Raw genomic sequence first — 17,444 nt, 5'->3', positions numbered from 1 at the left:
GGTTCAAGCAATTCTTCTGCCTCAGCTGCCCGAGCAGCTGGGATTATGGGCATGCACCCCCGAACCTGGCTAATTTTGTATTTTTAGTAGAGACAGGGTTTCTCCATGTTGGTCAGTCTGGTCTTAAACTCCCAGCCTCAGGTGATCCGCCCACCTCGGCCTCCCAAAGTGCTGGGATTACAGGTTTGAGCCACCGCGCCCGGCCTAGTATTTTTTAAGAGAGAAATTAGAAACATATAACTTCTCTGCCTTTTAAATTAATAAGGCATATAAAACTGAGAAATTATAAAAATATGATAATATCTCTTTCTTAATATATAATCAACATGTTATTATATTATAGTTATTTACATATGTATATATGTATATCTATGTGTGTACATATATATCTGTGTACATACGTGTGTGTGTGTGCGTGTGTATATATATAGTTAGTGTTGCCAGATAAGAGACTGAAAATTCATAAAAGGGCAAAAGTTATTTACATATGTATTTATGTGTATATATATATCTGTGTGTGCACCTATATATCTATGTGTGTATATATATGTGTGTGTGTGTGTGTGTATATCGTTATTCTTGCCAGATATGAGACTGAAAATTCGTAAAAGGGCAAAAATAGAAAAAAAAGCATTGGGGAAATGAAGAAAATAATGACATTTCAGAGAAAAATTGGAAGAGGAACATGAACAAAAATGTATACGGAGAGGAAAGAAGAGATGAAGAGGTGACAGTTGAGAAACAAAGGGACAGAAAGGTCCAGAGAGCTGCCAGCAAATGAGTAACAGTGTCTGGAGAATGAAAAGGAGGAGTTCTGAAGCCACCAAGCTTATATTTACTAGTTGAGCTGTGCTCATTCCTGGGTCACACTGGGATTCCCCAGGGCAGGAAGGCTTGGAAAGGGGTAAGGGAAGCAGTTCCCAAATCCTCATTCACCATTTGTCTCTTTATTAAAACCTGAATCTGACCTGCCTGAGAACACTTTTGTGATTCTCCATGCTGACCTCTCTTTCCAAATTGCCTTTCTTCAATCCGCTTATGACGGAAAACATTCTTCTCCCTCTTTGCCCCAGGTGTAAAAGCCTAGAGATGTCAAACAGACATATGAAATATTGATGTCAGAAAAAAAATCTCCTTTAATTAAAAAAATGAAATGAAATATGATTTCAAGGAAGAAAAAGAAATGATATAACTTTCTCTCTTGTTAAAGAAAGAGCATGTTTATGTATTCTTTAAATTGACCACCATGGTGATGAGCAAAGCCAGTGCTTAGTTTATTTATAATCCAGGCAGAGAAATGTGAGCTGAATAGTTAGCTGAGAAGCAAAAATCAAGGTTTAATAATTGGAGCTTTCACTCTTATAGGGCAGAATTAATCCAAAAGTACATCCACAGTTGATTAAACACGTCAGGTAAGTCTAAAAGTACCTTCAAGTTGGTTTAACAGTTGGTTAGGAAAGTTTTTTATTTTGATGAAGGTCTAGTGAACAGGTATAATTCTTGTTTATTAGTTTCAGCTGGTTAAAAGCAATTTTGGTTGAACACAGCATTCCATTTTGATATCTACTAGGAAAGTGGTACTGTTGAGAGGACATTTTTCCTTTTACATGGAAAATGTTTCCTTTTTCATGGTGTTCTCCAATAAAAAGATAGGCATATTATTACCTTTTCAGGTCCAAACCATTATTTTAGCTCAGGGTTCCCAAGAGACAGACTCTGAGTTGAGATTTATGTGCATGAAGTTTATTGAGTGATCTCAGGAGTGATACTGGTAGGGAAGTAAAACTACCAGGACTGGGTAGAGGGAGGTGTTGAACTGTGGTGCAGTCACAACAGAGGCCTTAGTCAACTGCAAGGAGAACTGGAAGAGCCCTTCAGAGTTGCCTGGCCTTGACCCACAACTGGGCGAGGACTGTCCTTGGCTGATGTCTTAGTTCATTTGCATTGCTATAAAGCAGTATCTGAGGCTGGGTAGTTTATAAAGAAAAAAGGATTATGTGACTCACAGTTCTGCAGGCTGTACAAGAAGCATGATACCAGCATCTGGTGAGGTCTTCAGGAAACTTCTGCTCATGGTGCAGGGGGAGGGAGGAGCCCAGAGTGTGAAGATCACATGGCAAGAGAAAGAGAAGAGGGGTGCCAGTGTCACCCAACAATCAGATGTCACAGGAACTAATAGAGTGAGAATTCACTCATTACTGTGAATGCAGCACCAAGCCACTCATAGGGGATCTGCCTTCATCATCCAAACACCTCCTAACGGTTCCCACTTCCAACACTAGGGATCAAATTTCAGCAGGAGATTCTAGAGGGGACAGATCTCTAAGCTGTATCAACTCAAGTGACTCTTTTAGGCTCAGGGCAATTCCTGAAGATGGGAGGGTGACTCATTTGAAGACCTTCAGCTTCCAAGACTCCTCTCAACTGAGGGAATGAGGTGAGTGGCTCAGGCCTGAAGCAGAGTTATCTGGATGGAAAGCCACAGTATTCAATACTGTCCACTCCTGGTGCTACTCAGAAACCCTTGTTTTGTATCACACATTTTTAGAGCAGCTCTTCCAGGGTTCTGATTGGTCGAATTTCCTGGGAAACACAGAAGAGGAAGGATATGGGATAAACTATAGCCTCCATGGTTGCAGCTGTCTTACATCTGCTGCTGATGTTCATCATCTCTCTCCTCAACCACTTATCCTGGATTCACCTCACTCTTAGCTAGTGCTTCTGGTCTAGGTGACCTACCTGGTAGGAGGACCAAGACCCTTATCTCTCAGCAGTCTGATTCCCTGGTCTTGGCTGCTGCTGTTGTCTATTTACTATTAAAATTGTTTAGAGCAGGCCAGGTGCGGTGGCTCAAGCCTGTAATCCCAGCACTTTGGGAGGCCGAGACGGGTGGATCACGAGGTCAGGAGATCGAGACCATCCTGGCTAACACGGTGAAACCCCATCTCTACTAAAAATACAAAAAAACTAGCCGGGCGAGGTGGTGGGCGCCTGTAGTCCCAGCTACTCGGGAGGCTGAGGCAGGAGAATGGCGTAAACCTGGGAGGCGGAGTTTGCAGTGAGCTGAGATCCAGCCACTGCACTCCAGCCCGGGTGACAGAGCGAGACTCCGTCTCAAGAAAAAAACAAAAACAAACAAACAAAAAAATTGTTCAGAGCCTTACAAAGGCTGCCCCAGTGGATTGCCTAGTTACCATATGTATTCTTCAAGCTTCCGTTGTCAGATAACAGCTAGATCTGTGCCTAACGGTCAGGATCAATTACTCCTGTCAGGATGCTGGCTCCTTTCTGTGCCTGCTAGTCTCTTAACACAAAAATTCCAGAGTAACTGGGTGCAGTGGTAGCTTAAAGTTTAAGAGCTCCCTGTTACGTCCCATGATGAAGAAATTCTCCATCTGGGATTTAGACCCTCAAAGCCCAGAGCTGTGGGGACCAGAAGCACAAACTCCCCAAGTGGGCCACAGTAGGCATAACCACTGCTACTTTCACTCACTGGTTTCTGTACTTGTGTATTTTGTCATGGAGAAGCAGCACCATGAAATGATCGTAGATTTAGTGAGTAAACATATTGAGTCTGGTGGATGGTGCTCACAGGATATTTTCTCAAAGCTGAAGCCAGTGTTATATTTTCAAAAGATTATTCCATCTCTCTGTCAGGCCTGTGTCTTCTGGATGGTGTAGGCCATGATAGGTCCAGTGGATCTCGTGGTCACATGCCCACTTCTGCACCTCTATGCCATAAAATAATTTCCTTGGTTTGGCACAATGTTGCACAGGATCCTATGCTGGTGGGTCAGACATTTCGTAAGCCCTTGCATAGTGGCGCTGACTGAGGCCCTGAAGAAGGGAGAGGTAAGCCCATATCCTGAATATGCATTGATTCCAGTCAAGATGAGCTGGTGCCCCTTCTAAAGTGAAGGGAGTTCAGTGTGATTAGTTTGCCTTAAAGTAGCTGGTTGTTCTCTCTGAGGGATGATGCCATATTGGATGCTCAGATTTGGTGTCTTTTGCTGGCAGGTTAGAAATTCAGCAGTGGTGGGAGCTGGCTCAGTTTTGGTGACTGGCTGTGCATGCTATTGGGCCCACATATAGCATCCATCACTCCACCATGGGTACTGCATTTACAAGCCCATTGCACTATCCATCAATGGGATGGCTCATGACACAGTATGGTACCTGCGTTATGTCTAAGATTTTAGTTCTTATAAGGGGAATGCTCTCTGGTAGGAACTGATGTGCAATATCAGGATTTTTCACTCTTTGTACTTACTTTCATATGTTCTTCCATATACCTCTTCCCCAGACCTCCTGTTTCCCTCCAGGGCCCTGGCCAACCAGCCATGCCATTTATCACTGCCTGTAAGTCATTATATATTCTTATGTCAAGCCATCTATCTTTTCGCATAAATGGGATGACTAGTTGCTTCACCTGAAGTTATGCACATGAGGAGGATTTCTTATTATTCCTGTCTCTAGGGCCCACTCCTGAGTAGACTTCAGTGCAGCAGCAGTTTGCTTTTGGCCTGGATGTATATAGCAAGTTGATCCATGCATGAATAAATCTCAGTATTTTCCTCCTCTTTGAGCTGGTCATTCAGTACTCCCATTTTTCCATAGCTGAGTTAAATGAGAGACCTGGTACTGTAATAATAGTAGATAATGTGGGTGATCTGAGCCACCTACTCATGCATCCCTGGTACTGCTTGTTCCAGATCTTAGATGGTCCCACTTACTGTAACAATGGCTTAAGCTGGGCTCATTCAACCTTATGACATAGTGATCTGACAGAATTCAGCTCATGACACATGGTGATTCATGGACAGGTATTTCTCCACCAGAGCACAATAACCTGCCAGAAAATATTTTTGAAAGGTATGTAGTTCCCTCTTGCAGATAGCACAACCTTGTTTCAGAATCCTAGAGTCTATGTTGATTTTCCTATTGGTGCTTGTTGTAAACACCACAGGGCATCTTTTCTCCTTCCCTAAACTTCTAATCACATGGAGTGACAGGGATTCTTTCATTGCAGGCTGGACCTGCTGCAGCACTATTTCATGCTCTGGGCCCCATTCTAAGCTGGCAGCATTTAATGCTATCCAGTAAATGGATCACATTCCTAAATGTGGAATATGCTGCCTCCAGAACCCAGAAAGGCCAAATAAAGTGCTGTGCTTCATTCTTATTGGTTTAAATTATGAAATGCAATATTTTTTTCTTTAGATTGGAGGGGATATTCTAGCATACCTTGGACCACTGACCCCTAGAAGTTTCATTGACATGTGGGACCCGTGACTTCTCACCGGGCTTATCTCCCACCTTCCTTCTCACCAGGACCTCCGATGTACCTCTCACTTCTTGCTCATTTGCTTTAATGTGATGCTACTGATATGGTGGACCAGATCATCTTCTACAGAGTGTTCACACAGTTCAGATTCCTTTGCATTATATCTGGATAACATTTGGAAGAGTTGAAAGCCTTGGTACATGCCTGTAAAAATGTACTGTTAACCCTGAAAGCAAATGCATAGTTTTGAATTCTCCTTTCAGAGAGGGATGGAAAAAATTCACTTGCCAAATCAGTGGCCACATGTCATGTACTTAAGGCTGAAATATTCCAAATTTGGCACAGTGGCTGCAAATAAAATACACTGGGTTGAATTTGTGATATTCAGGCACCATTCTCCAGTCTCTGGCTGGTTTTATAGGATCTCAGCTGGTGAGTTAAATGGGGATATGTTGGAGTACACCACCTCTGCCTCCTGCCTCCTGCCTCCTGCCTCCTTTAGTCTTTAAGGGTGGCCCTTAGATAATTTTGGAAACATAAACACAGTACTATTGCCAGAGCTTTCAAAGTTAATATAAATGTAATACCTATTCCTTCTTAAGAATGTGACATTGATTTTGATTTAGTTATGGCTAGAAGGATGGTTTGAAGGTTTCGCTTGGGCTTCCTCTTACATAATAGACTAAGAAATCAGTCTTAGGGTTGTGCCAGTTTCCACATCTGTTCATTCCACTTACACAATTGAGGACAAGGGAAATTAATACTGATGGATTTGTGGGACCAGCAGACTCTCTGAAAACCAGCCCTGGTCTAGGACTCCTGCCTTTTTTTTTTCCGAGATGGAGTTTCACTCTTGTTGCCCAGGCTGGAGTGCAATGATATGATCTCAGCTCACGGCAACCTCCGCCTCCCAGGTTCAAGCAATTCTTCTGCCTCAGCTGCCCGAGCAGCTGGGATTATGGGCATGCACCCCCGAACCTGGCTAATTTTGTATTTTTAGTAGAGACAGGGTTTCTCCATGTTGGTCAGTCTGGTCTTAAACTCCCAGCCTCAGGTGATCCGCCCACCTCGGCCTCCCAAAGTGCTGGGATTACACGTGTTAGCCACTGTGCCTGACTGGACTCCTGCTTTTTGCTTGTTTGTTTAACTGAGCCTCATGTTTGTTTGTTTGTTTATTTGAGATAGAGTCTTGTTCTGTCACCCAGGCTGGAGTGCAGTGGCATGATCTCGGCTCACAACAGCCTCTGCTCCCCGGGTTCAAGCTAGTCTCCGGCCTCCACCTCCTGAGTAGCTGGGACTACAGGCATGCACCACCACAACCAGCTAATTTTTTTGTATGTTTAGTAGAGATGAGTTTTCACCATGTTGACCAGGATGGTCTTGATCTCCTGACCTCATGATCTGCCTGCCTCAGCCTCTCAAAATGCTGGGATTACAGGTGTGAGCCACCATGCCCAGCCTGTATCTTTATTTTCATAGGGGACCATTAGATACCTGGGCTGCTTCATAGCCAGGGTGTACGTGTCAACTTGTACACTTGTCCATTAGTCTTTAGAATATTTGGACATTTCTCTCTCTCCTCAGCATACCACTACCCAAGTTAATGGATGTAGGTCCTTTTAATTAAAGACCAGAAAAGTGTTACCGTAGACTCTTGATGTGTTGTTGTAAGATTCTTCTCCTGGGGACTTACCCTCTCCTTCAATCAATGGATTCTGTGTTTGAAAACTGGCTTAGGTCGAGAAACAGAGAAAAAGATTGTGACTTTTTATTGCAACGTCATCCCTCATCTCTCTTGATTATCCATTCTTGATGTCTTCTGATTCTATTAATTGAGGAATATCTCTTTCATCTGATAATCCATCTTTCTTGTAGGGATGTCATGCTATGTTAACCATTTCCATAGCTCTCTAGGTCAAGTCCCCTTGGATGCAACTTCAATCTTGCAATAAGTGCCTTCACTTTGTTTTGGTGGTTTAGTGCTGCCATAGATTTCATATTATTTTAGAATTCTATAATTCCAATTACTGTCAGAGTGCCCAGTCTGTAAGGTGTTTCCTAGCATTGGGGCTAACCTATGAGGGAGAGCCACCTCTGAACTTTCCAACAATGTTGATGCTCTTCTCACCAGCACATTTCTTATTGCTTTGGTAAATGGAGTGTCCTTTGGGCCTCTGGCAGATCATAATCAACTGATGGGCTTTTCAGCTGTACCTAATATAGCAGCTTTAGCCTGCCTAGTTCTGAGATTTGGTTTGCTTCTTCCTCTGTCACTGCAATTCAGACATTTCTACTTCACTTAACATGGGTCAATATTTTTTGTTCAAGTTTTCAAAAGCCACCCTAGTGTTATCATCATCTTCTAGGGTTCTTGATAATGTGTTAAATCCACTATTATAGGTGAGTGCTCCCACAATGCAAAATTATCTAATAAGTTCTGCCCTTTTTCATTCTTCACCCTCAGGATCCAGTTCCCCCACACTTTCCCATTCCTGCTAGTACATATTGATTAGGTCCTGCAGTTAGTTCTTTTGAGATGTAGTTCTTTTTCACTCTTAGCAGCCTCTTCGCCTTCCCTGATCAGGCACATTGCTCTGCAAAGATTATTAGATCATTTGAGATACTACTGGGAAGAGTAGATGTAGTAAAACCCCAAAGTGAAGTCAAAACTATTTCTAGAGAGCAGACTCTTTTCTCCGTCTAAGGCATATATTACATGCTAATGTCACCTTGACATAAATTCATGAAGCAAGGAGGGGCACAATCTGAGTAATTCTGGGAAATTTTAAAGTCTCCTTCTCAGCTGTCTGGGAGCTAGTTTAGTGAAAGAGTCTATGTTTACACAAAAAGGAAGTGTAGATAATTCTACTGGCAGAAGAGCATTTTCCGCAATCAACAAGCTAAGCGTAAACAGTAAAGACAATTATTTCCTGTAATGTCACACCATCGGCAAGATTATATGTTAGGTGGCTTAACTGATTTGTCATTGGTAACTGTTAACATCAATCCTATCTTTCAAAAATATTTAAATTATTTTAACTAGTCTTTAAAAAAAAAAACCCTGCTTGGTGAATATTATTAGCATTAAAATGATAATTTTTATTGGTAAGGTTATGAGTTAATCAGAGGTGGAAATTAACTTTCATGGATCAGCGTTATTATAATGATAGCTAGTTGCCCAATACTTTCATAAAAGAAACCTTCCTGGTGTTCTAGGACAAGGATATAAACCCAAAAGGTAAAGGTTTATATATAATTTTGGCCTTATTGAATATAGCACGAACTATCTGAATAAAATATTTTTGTCCTAGAATCAGGAGAGTCATAGCAATATGAAATATAAGTATCATAGCTAAAAATAGTTAATGTAAATTACAGTGTAAATCAGTTGCAATTGTTACAGGTGTCTGTCTCAATTCCAAGGTCTTGGGTTAAGTTGTCTATTCCACAAAGGCATCTGCTTCCGAAATGAAGATGTCGTGGAAGTTATGCCTTAGTTGTTTCATACAGCATGACACATTTGTGGTAAGAGTTGTTAAGTTGTACTGAGAATCTTGTGCCTTAAATTTTTGATGTTTTCCCCAGAAGACTGAATGATCTATAGCTTGTAGCAGGAGCCTTCAGATAGATGAATGGAAAAAGCAAAGCCTTTCTCAGGATGATGGGGTTGATTGGCTTTAATTAATAATATATTGTGATTGCCAACAATATTAGAATGGAGGAATTGAGAATACGGGGGGTAATAAAATGTCAATCTATGGGCATAAATCCCTGATTCCCCTGGAACAGGAAGATATTATAGACAGTAAGGGCACTGAAAACTTTCAGAGTCTTTTATTAATGCCATAAGAGATATTGTAATTAAATCCAAGAGACAAGCATTTAGATTTTTCAGAGATGATTCTAATAAAGTAACTATCTAGATTCACGTAATTTGCAGGACTGTCAGAAATTATAAAGACATTGTTTGTTATAATCCAATATACATGAATATATATGTTTACATTTTGAAGATCTTAAATATTTATAACAATTTTAAGACTAGTAAAATTTGTATAGAAAATTTAGGAAATTTAGATAACTTAGGTTTTCTTTTTTCTGAGATGGAGTCTTGCTCTGTCATCCAGGGTAGAGTGCAGTGGCCAGATCTCAGCTCACTGCAAACTCCGCCTCCCGGGTTTATGCCATTCTCCTGCCTCAGCCTCCCGAGTAGCTGGGACTACAGGCGCCCGCCACCTCGCCCGGCTAGTTTTTGTATTTTTTAGTAGAGACGGGGTTTCACCGTGTTAGCCAGGATGGTCTCGATCTCCTGACCTCGTGATCCGCCCATCTCAGCCTCCCAAAGTGCTGGGATTACAGGCTTTAGCCACCGTGCCTGGCCAACTTAGGTTTTCTATGAGTAAATAAACCCTAGTTTTGCAAAATCTAGAATATTATGCTACCATTTTTACGCTGTGAGAAAACTATGGAAAAGACATATTATCAAACCAGCCTAATTTTCAAGGATTCACATTAGTCACGTTACCAGACATGGGTACACGTATCAGTGGAAAACTGGGCTGAATAATTTGTTCAAGGAAAAAGCCAGTAATTTGTGTATGTATTAGGGAGTTGGCTTATGGTGGGTTTTGCTAGTTAAAAACTGAAGGCTACACTCTGGATAACAATCTGGACAAGACAGATGTAGTCCATAAGTCAGTAGATAGTTGGTTAAAACAAATGCCATTTTTTTTATCAGCAAAAAAAGTTTTCAGTTAGGTTGGTGTGGGTCTGTACCTGGGTCATGTGAAGGTCTCAGTTGCTCATCTTCTTCCACTGGTGGAGCGCCCCAGCATCACAGTTGTTTGTCCGTTTTGGAGGGTTGGAAGCGGTTACGTTGAAACACAACCGGTCTGAGGTCTTCTAGCAAAGTGAAAATGGAAAAATTTTCTTGACACTAGTGTGTACCAAATCACTATATTATTGCTATCCCATAGGATACCTTTATATGTGGTCCAACAGTTCTATTTAAAAATTTTCAATTTATTTTGCTAGAAATTTAACTTTGCCATTAATTAAACTTAAGATAAACATTTTAGAGATGAAATATAAAATATATAAAAGTACTTTTTTCAAAAATCATAGGAAGTATTTGTGCAGAGATGTTTGGAGTTCTGTGTTTTAAGATACATATTAATGAAAGCAAATTGAGTCAGTCTTATTTTATAATTCCGTGGGTTTGTCCCTTGTAATACTTTATGAGCCTTGGGCATGCTAGTGGATATGGAGAGGTTTATTTTGCTGTTTAAAGTTTTGGAGGCAGGAGGAATATCAACTCTTGTGTTGGATCAAATCAAATCAAATAGGGCATCAGCCTATGGTCAGAATATTCTCTCACCCCAAACAAAGGTAAATACAGAAATAATGAAATAAATTCAGCTTATTTTAAGGCAAGCCCTTTTTTTCTGGTTTCAGCCAAGGCTGTAAAACTGAGTGCCATTTGGTACCTGCCTTAGATGGCAGAAGAAGTCAGAAGGCAACAAAGCTTTAGTACTCAATAAATCTGGTTTAAACTTTATTCCAAAGGTTAAGTTTGATTGAAAAATCCCAAAGAACAAAAAAAGACCTAATTCCTTAATGTTCTTGGTATTTTCAATTCTGAAGTCAGTTGGATCCAAAGCATCTGACCTCCTATCCCTATTTTCCTCTTTGACAGCGCTGAACTAAACAGCTCTTAAAAATCATAGAGTCAGTTGAAATTCAGTCAGGGCATCTGTCAGTACCATAATAGCAGATTTGGGCCAACATTTAAAAATGAGCAATTTGGAATCTGGTTCATTTTGGCATGCTGAGAGCCTGGCCAAAGTCTTCCCGTAGCAGGTGGTTTAATGGGAACTTGGTTCGTGAAGGCTCTGATGTGCTTCTATTTATGTCTCTGTGTTAGATGATAAGCCTGAAGCTATGGTTGCTGTGAGTCTGCCAGACAAGAATCTAAAACAAAGCACAGAGTTGATTACCACTGGGCTCATTGCCAAGGGTCCTGCCACAATACTGCATAAGTGTAGTGCCCAGTGCCCCAATTGTGATTGGCCTTATTGTTTGTTTCTGGTGTCGGTCTAGCTGTCAGTACCACAGTGGATTGTATCTGTTCTCTCCCAGAAACCAGATGGCTAATATTTAGTGGTGAGGTGGGGCTAGATGCACTTACCCTGTATCATTGAGTAGAGCATCACTTACTCACGTATTAGACACCAGAAAGCTTTCTCAGCAAGATGGTGGAAGAGGTTCCTGTTCATAGATCTTGGCAATAAAAGCACTCCTTAGTTTTATGTAAACACACATTAAATACCTAAATAAGTAAAGTGTTATAAAGACTTTTAAATGCATGGCCTCATTTGATGCTTATAACCACTTAGTGTTATAGGAGAGGTTTCTATTATTCTCATTTTCACATGAAAGAGGAAGTTAGAAGAGTTAAGTGATTTGCCTAAGATCACTCAGCCCACAAGAAGATCCAAGAATGATTCTGAGCTTTGCCATCTCTCCTCAGCTTTTGTTTGATGCACAGCCATCTGATATCTAAGTGGAGAGAATGGTGGCGTGGTGATTGCATTTAAGACTTATAATGATAAATTTAAAACCGTAACATTTAGCAGACCTCTAGTTGTGGCTACTACTGCTGTCGTGCCACAAATTCTAGTGTATTGATCCATGCAGCATTTTAATATTGTGGACTTAAAAATGAACATTAGAATCCTACTGTCTTTGCAGTGTCTGTAGGGGTTAGTTTTTTTGCCTGGAAGGATGCTGTGAGGAAATATATTTTCAGGTGGCTTGGGTAAGGCTTATAATGTCTGGATAGCTTGAAGTTGGTAATTAGATCATGATGGAATAGCAGCAAACTTTTTTGTTCAATTAATCAGAAAATATCATGGCATGCCTATGATGCTCAAAGAACTATGCCAAGTTGCTAAGAACTATACAAGGACTGACTGCCTTCAAAGAACTTACAGTTCCATTGGAGAGATAATACATGTGTACACAAAATAACCAGCCACATAGGGAAGCTATTTATAATGGCAAGGGTAGGTACGAGGCAAGGCAAGCCTGTATGAGGAGAGATCACAGTGAGTTGAGGTGATTTTGGGAGACTCTTGTAGATTTTTTAGTGGAAGCCAAATTTAGATACCGTATATGAAATGGGGGTAGGTTTCTAGATGGTATGTTGGGAATGAAGAAAGAGCTGTATATAAATAAATAGAACTATAAAAGAATAAAACATATTGTGGATATGAGTAGACCTGTCTCACTCTGGACAGGAATTTATAATACAAAGGAATGGAAGATAGATGTCAGAAAATTGATGGGAAGATTATGGGTGGCCCTGAATACCTGCATGAAGAGCTTATTCTGCTAATCTGTAAGGAAAGAAGTGTCATTCAAGTATTTTGAATGGGAGGCAGAAACTTAGAAAGCATCATTTTACCTGGTGGCAGTGTCCAGGATAGAGTGAGGAATAAAGGGAGAAACAGGCTCTCAGTGGAGGGACAAGTTAGAAAATGGAGCAAAAATCTGGATGGGAGGTGACCATCAGCAGAGCGTGATACCAGGCTGGACAGAGGCAGTCGGGTCTCACCCCGGCTTCTGCGGCGGTTTTCTTTCTTCACACAGTAGCCGCAAAGTGTCGCTGTAGCCTTTTTTTGCTTCCTGAAAAACGGCTTGGGGGATGATGAGGAGCTTTTCAAATGGCTGCAATGTGAAGTCATTTCTGCAGTTTTGGTGCTATCTTATTTCATATTGAACAGTTTAGCAACATCTTTGAAAAGACCTGCATACCCAACCCTTTGGCCGTCTAGACTCTGTGTCCTCTTGTAAGCTGTTCTCTTTAGGCAGTTGCAACTCTCAGGTGTTGGGGACTGTGGGGGCTGTTGCTGCCCCTGTAGTAGTAAACACACGGACATCAAATTGCAGCGCTTAAGTTCGTGTGTGTGTGTGTGTGTGTGTCAGAAGCAATTTTTTTTTTCCCTCGGGAAAAGATATTGTCATTGACAGAAGAAGAAATAGCAAGAGTCGTTATCTGGGAGGAGAGGAGCCTATCAGGGGTCCTCAAGACCACCCCAGGTTCAGTGATTCACTAGGAGGACTTACAGGACTCAGTCTGTAGTGCTAACATCAATAGTTTATTACAATGCAAGAATACAAAATAAAATCAACAAAGGGAAGGGCTCATGGCACAAAGTCTGGAGGAGGCCAGGCAGAAGCTTCCAAGAGTTCTCTCCCAGGGGAATCACACAGGATGTGCCTAATTCCTCCAGCAATGTACTGTGAAACACATGTGGAAGGAATATGGGACTCAGTGTCCAGGGTTTTTATTGAGGCCTTTTTACATAAGCACCCTCTGCATTGCACGGAATAAAATTCCAGACTTCCAGAAGGACAGAAGATATTCAGCATAAACTACATTGTTTGCACAAAAAGTTTCTTTTCTTTTTTTAAAAAAATTTTAATATGGAGACAAGGCCTTACTGTGTTGCCTAGGCCAGTCACAAACTCCTGGGCTCAAGCGATCTACCTACTTCAGCATCCCAAAGTGTGGAATTACATGTGTGAGCCACCATGCCCCGCCTGTGCAAACAGTGTAGGCCCAATGAGACACTCTTAACTGTGCTGACAATTGGAGAAACCTTCCTGAAATCAAAGTTCCCAGATGCCAACCAAGGGCCAACCTTGCAAGCAGCTTTTCTTTACTTTTTAAAAATTTTTTATTTTATTATTTTTTTTTTTGAGATGGAGTCTTACTCCATCATCCAGGCTGGAGGGCAGTAGCACAATTTCGGCTCACTGCCACTTCCAGCTCTTAGGTTCAAGCAATTCTTCTGACTCAGCCTTATAAGTAGCTAGGATTGCAGGCGCCTGCCACCAAGCCCAGCTAACTTTTCTATTTTTATTAGTGACGAGGTTTCCCCATGTTGGCCAGGCTGGTCTTGAACTCCTGACCTCAGGCGATCCACCTGCCTCAGCCTCCCAAAGTGCTGGAATTACAGGCATGAGCCACCGCACCCAGCTGCAAGCAGCCTTTCTAAGAAGTGTGATTTGCTATGTTAACTCTTTTCTGCACAGGGAGTGATAATACGACTTAGGTTTTTGAGAAGGAGGTATTGATGGATACATTTTTCAAAACCCAGGAGAGCCTGATCTTAAGGTCACATCTCTGGAAGTGGTAGTTGAGGTTGGAGCAAAAGTAGTGAAACCAGTCCTGGTCATCTGTCCACATACAGAAGACTGGAGAGGTAGAAGAGAACTGGGATGGTGTATTAGGAAATCAAGAGAGGAAAGAGGTTCAACAGGAGGAAATCCGTGGTAGTATATAAAGTACTGCAGATGGGCAGGGATTATGGGCACTGAAAAATGCCATTGGGACATCATTTAATAATGTTGTAATTGATTTTCAACTTAAAATTATCTGTACACTTTAAGTCAGACTTATTTAGCCAGTGCCTTGAATAGCTTTCCTGCCTATCACATCTTTCTGTTTTCTTTGGAGCACCTTACAAAAGCTCTGTTTTAACATTTTTTCTTGTGGCTTTGAATTTTTTGTTTGGGTTTAGATTTCACAGGCAGAGGGAAATGGATGAGCTTTGGGAAGGCTAAAAATTTCTTTGTGCAATACTACTTATTTCTCTCTGGCCATTATTTTGGGACAGCAGCAGCCGAAAATCACCTCTTCTTGATGGAAAAGTAATTCAGTTTGTTCCTTTAAGAGGATTGGGTTTACCATTTCATTGATTTCATCATTGCTTCCTGGTAAAGAATAAAAATTAAAAGCTGCTTGTTTTGAGTAGAGACATCTCAAGGGGCTTATGAAAGTGTCTGAATTTACCACTACACCCTTGGACTTCTCCAAGACCCTGAGTTCCAGTTATTGTCTCTGAAATTTCATTTTTTTTTCTGGGTTCTCAGATGCTGAAGGTGTATAGAGCCTCTAAGATGAATGATTTTTGTTATACAGGACCATGTGAACCAATAGTGGCTTTTCCTTTGGTTGTAATAAAAATATATCAGAACTACATTTATTTTTTCAGAAAGCTTGTTTTGTGTGGCTGACTTTGAGTAGTAGTGGGCTAGGAAATACCAGCACCTCCTCTCGCTCTCACTCAAAATGCTTCGGGAATAGAAAATCATCGCAGGCAGAAAGTGGAGAGTGTGGTGCTCAATGTGGCATTTGCAGTTCTACTTCCCTCCAGTGGTGGGTGACAGTTCTGGCCTTATTCACGTCATTGCACTTCAGGAGGGCAAATGTGTGCTGTAACTGAGTTGGTTTTAAATTCTCTGTCTCTTGTCCTAATATCCCAGGGCTTCCAGCAAAAGTTCTCCTTCCACAGTAAAGAGATTGTGGCTATCAGCTGTTCCTGGTGCAAGCAGGCGGTAAGTTTGGGATGAAATAAAGCAATGTGGGCTCATGTTTTGTCAGAATACACTTATGTCATTATTTGAGTTCCTCCGTGGAAGTAGAAGGCATTCCTAATTTAATGTATTGCTTTTCTCATATAGGATCCTTGGAGGAAGAAAGACAGATTGAAACAATAGAACAATAGCATAGATGAACTAGGATACACTAGAGAGATAAATTAACTTCTGTATTTTATATACATTGAAGCTTGGGGTCAAAGACTAGAAAATCCTCCCCTAATTCTAACACTGGGACTAGAATTGAGGACTTCTTACTCCACACTCTCCCCCGGTGCCTCTATATTGTTGAGAACTCCTCCTGTGGTAGGAAGGTGCAACATTAGAAGCAAAGCAACATATGACATATGAGGTCCCTCCAACCCGGGTGGACACGAATCCTGGCTCTTCTGGTTTTAATGTTTAAAGTGCATGACTTTTTATTTTGGGGCTAAGTGTGAGGATAAGAAGAGTGGTTCTTGTATGCTTTTTTAGGTTTGGATGTTGTCTGTATGCTCACTGAGATGTAGCTCTTTCTTATATTTTAACATATATATTCATTAGGATCCGATGGTAACGTCCCTATTTACTTTTCTTCAATCTACCTTTTCCTCCACTTTATTTAGAGCCTAATTCCTCTGTCTGTACCAGATGCTACATTTTCTTATTTGTTTGTAACTGTGTACCTGTGTACCTGTTCTTTCTTTTACCAGATAACATATAGTCTAACTGAGGTGTTGGCAGACTACAGCTCATAGGCCAAGTCTGGCTGCCATCTATTTTTGTAAATAAAATTTCATTGGATTGCAGCCATGCCCAGTTATTTATATATTGTCTGTGGCTGCTTTTTCATTTATGTATTGTCTATAGATACTTTCGTGCTACAATGGCAAAGCTGAATAATTGCATCAGAGGTGGATAGTCCCATAAGCCTAAAATATTTACTCCCTGTGCCTTTATAGAAAAAGTTTGCTGATGCCTGCTGTAATTTCTCAATCTCCCTATTCTTTTGAGTAAGTTGGAATATATAACCCCTTCATTGCACAGGGGACCTGCAAAGGAAAGGCTGTGGTGTCTTGGTGAGGTTAAAGGTTTGCAGAAAACTCATGCCACTACACACATCATGCTAAACACAGGCCGTGGGGCTGGAACAGACGTATTTAGTTGAAACATATGAAATTGACATATTGTGAGTCAAAACCATTTAAATTTTGGCAGTTCCATATAGTTCAAACTAATAACATCTCTAGCCCCTACATGTCAGAAGAACCTGCCGTCACTAGATAGAGACGCAGTGGTCTGGAAAGCTCAGTGTCACTGCATCACAATCCTGCGACATTTTTTATTCCTGGCATTTTCTTTCACTTTCAGTTAGTTGTTGCATAAATGATCATTGCGCATCTGTTCAAGAATGTATGCACAAATATAAGGCCATCCTAGATCTTGAATGAAACTCTTTACCATCAAGGCAATATCTCCATTTGCGGTGCAGGGGTTCCCAGTGCTGCTATCTTTGTTCCTGGTTCTTCTAATCTGGTGAGACCCCACTGGTGGGGCAGCCTTGTGGGCGGCAGTGTGCTCAGATCGGCTGCATCTGCTCCTGCCCTGTGCAGCTACCGGGCTGTGGTGAGATGGTCTATCTAGATTCAGTTAATTTGGAAACTCAATCTCACTTTACAATGAACATGTGTGCTCTCTTTCTATTAATCTGTAGTCCAACTGAATCACTACAAAG

At 41.2% G+C, this 17,444-nt stretch overlaps 1 protein-coding gene across 1 annotated transcript in view; it reads left to right on the top strand.

The window, feature by feature from the left end:
• The window catches only part of DGKI (diacylglycerol kinase, iota), a 461,461-nt gene that overhangs the window by 208,892 nt on the left and 235,125 nt on the right, over nucleotides 1–17,444 (top strand). The window contains exon 7 of the mRNA XM_011941272.1: nucleotides 15,617–15,688. The gene's annotated coding sequence lies outside the window, so the exon portion shown is untranslated. The remainder of the gene's footprint in view (nucleotides 1–15,616; nucleotides 15,689–17,444) is intronic.

Source organism: Colobus angolensis, unplaced genomic scaffold (assembly GCF_000951035.1).
Source record: "Colobus angolensis palliatus isolate OR3802 unplaced genomic scaffold, Cang.pa_1.0 Scaffold2, whole genome shotgun sequence".
NCBI classification, from domain to species: domain Eukaryota; kingdom Metazoa; phylum Chordata; class Mammalia; order Primates; family Cercopithecidae; genus Colobus; species Colobus angolensis.
Note: the sequence above shows the minus strand (reverse complement) of the source record. Positions and strands in the feature narration are given on the sequence as shown.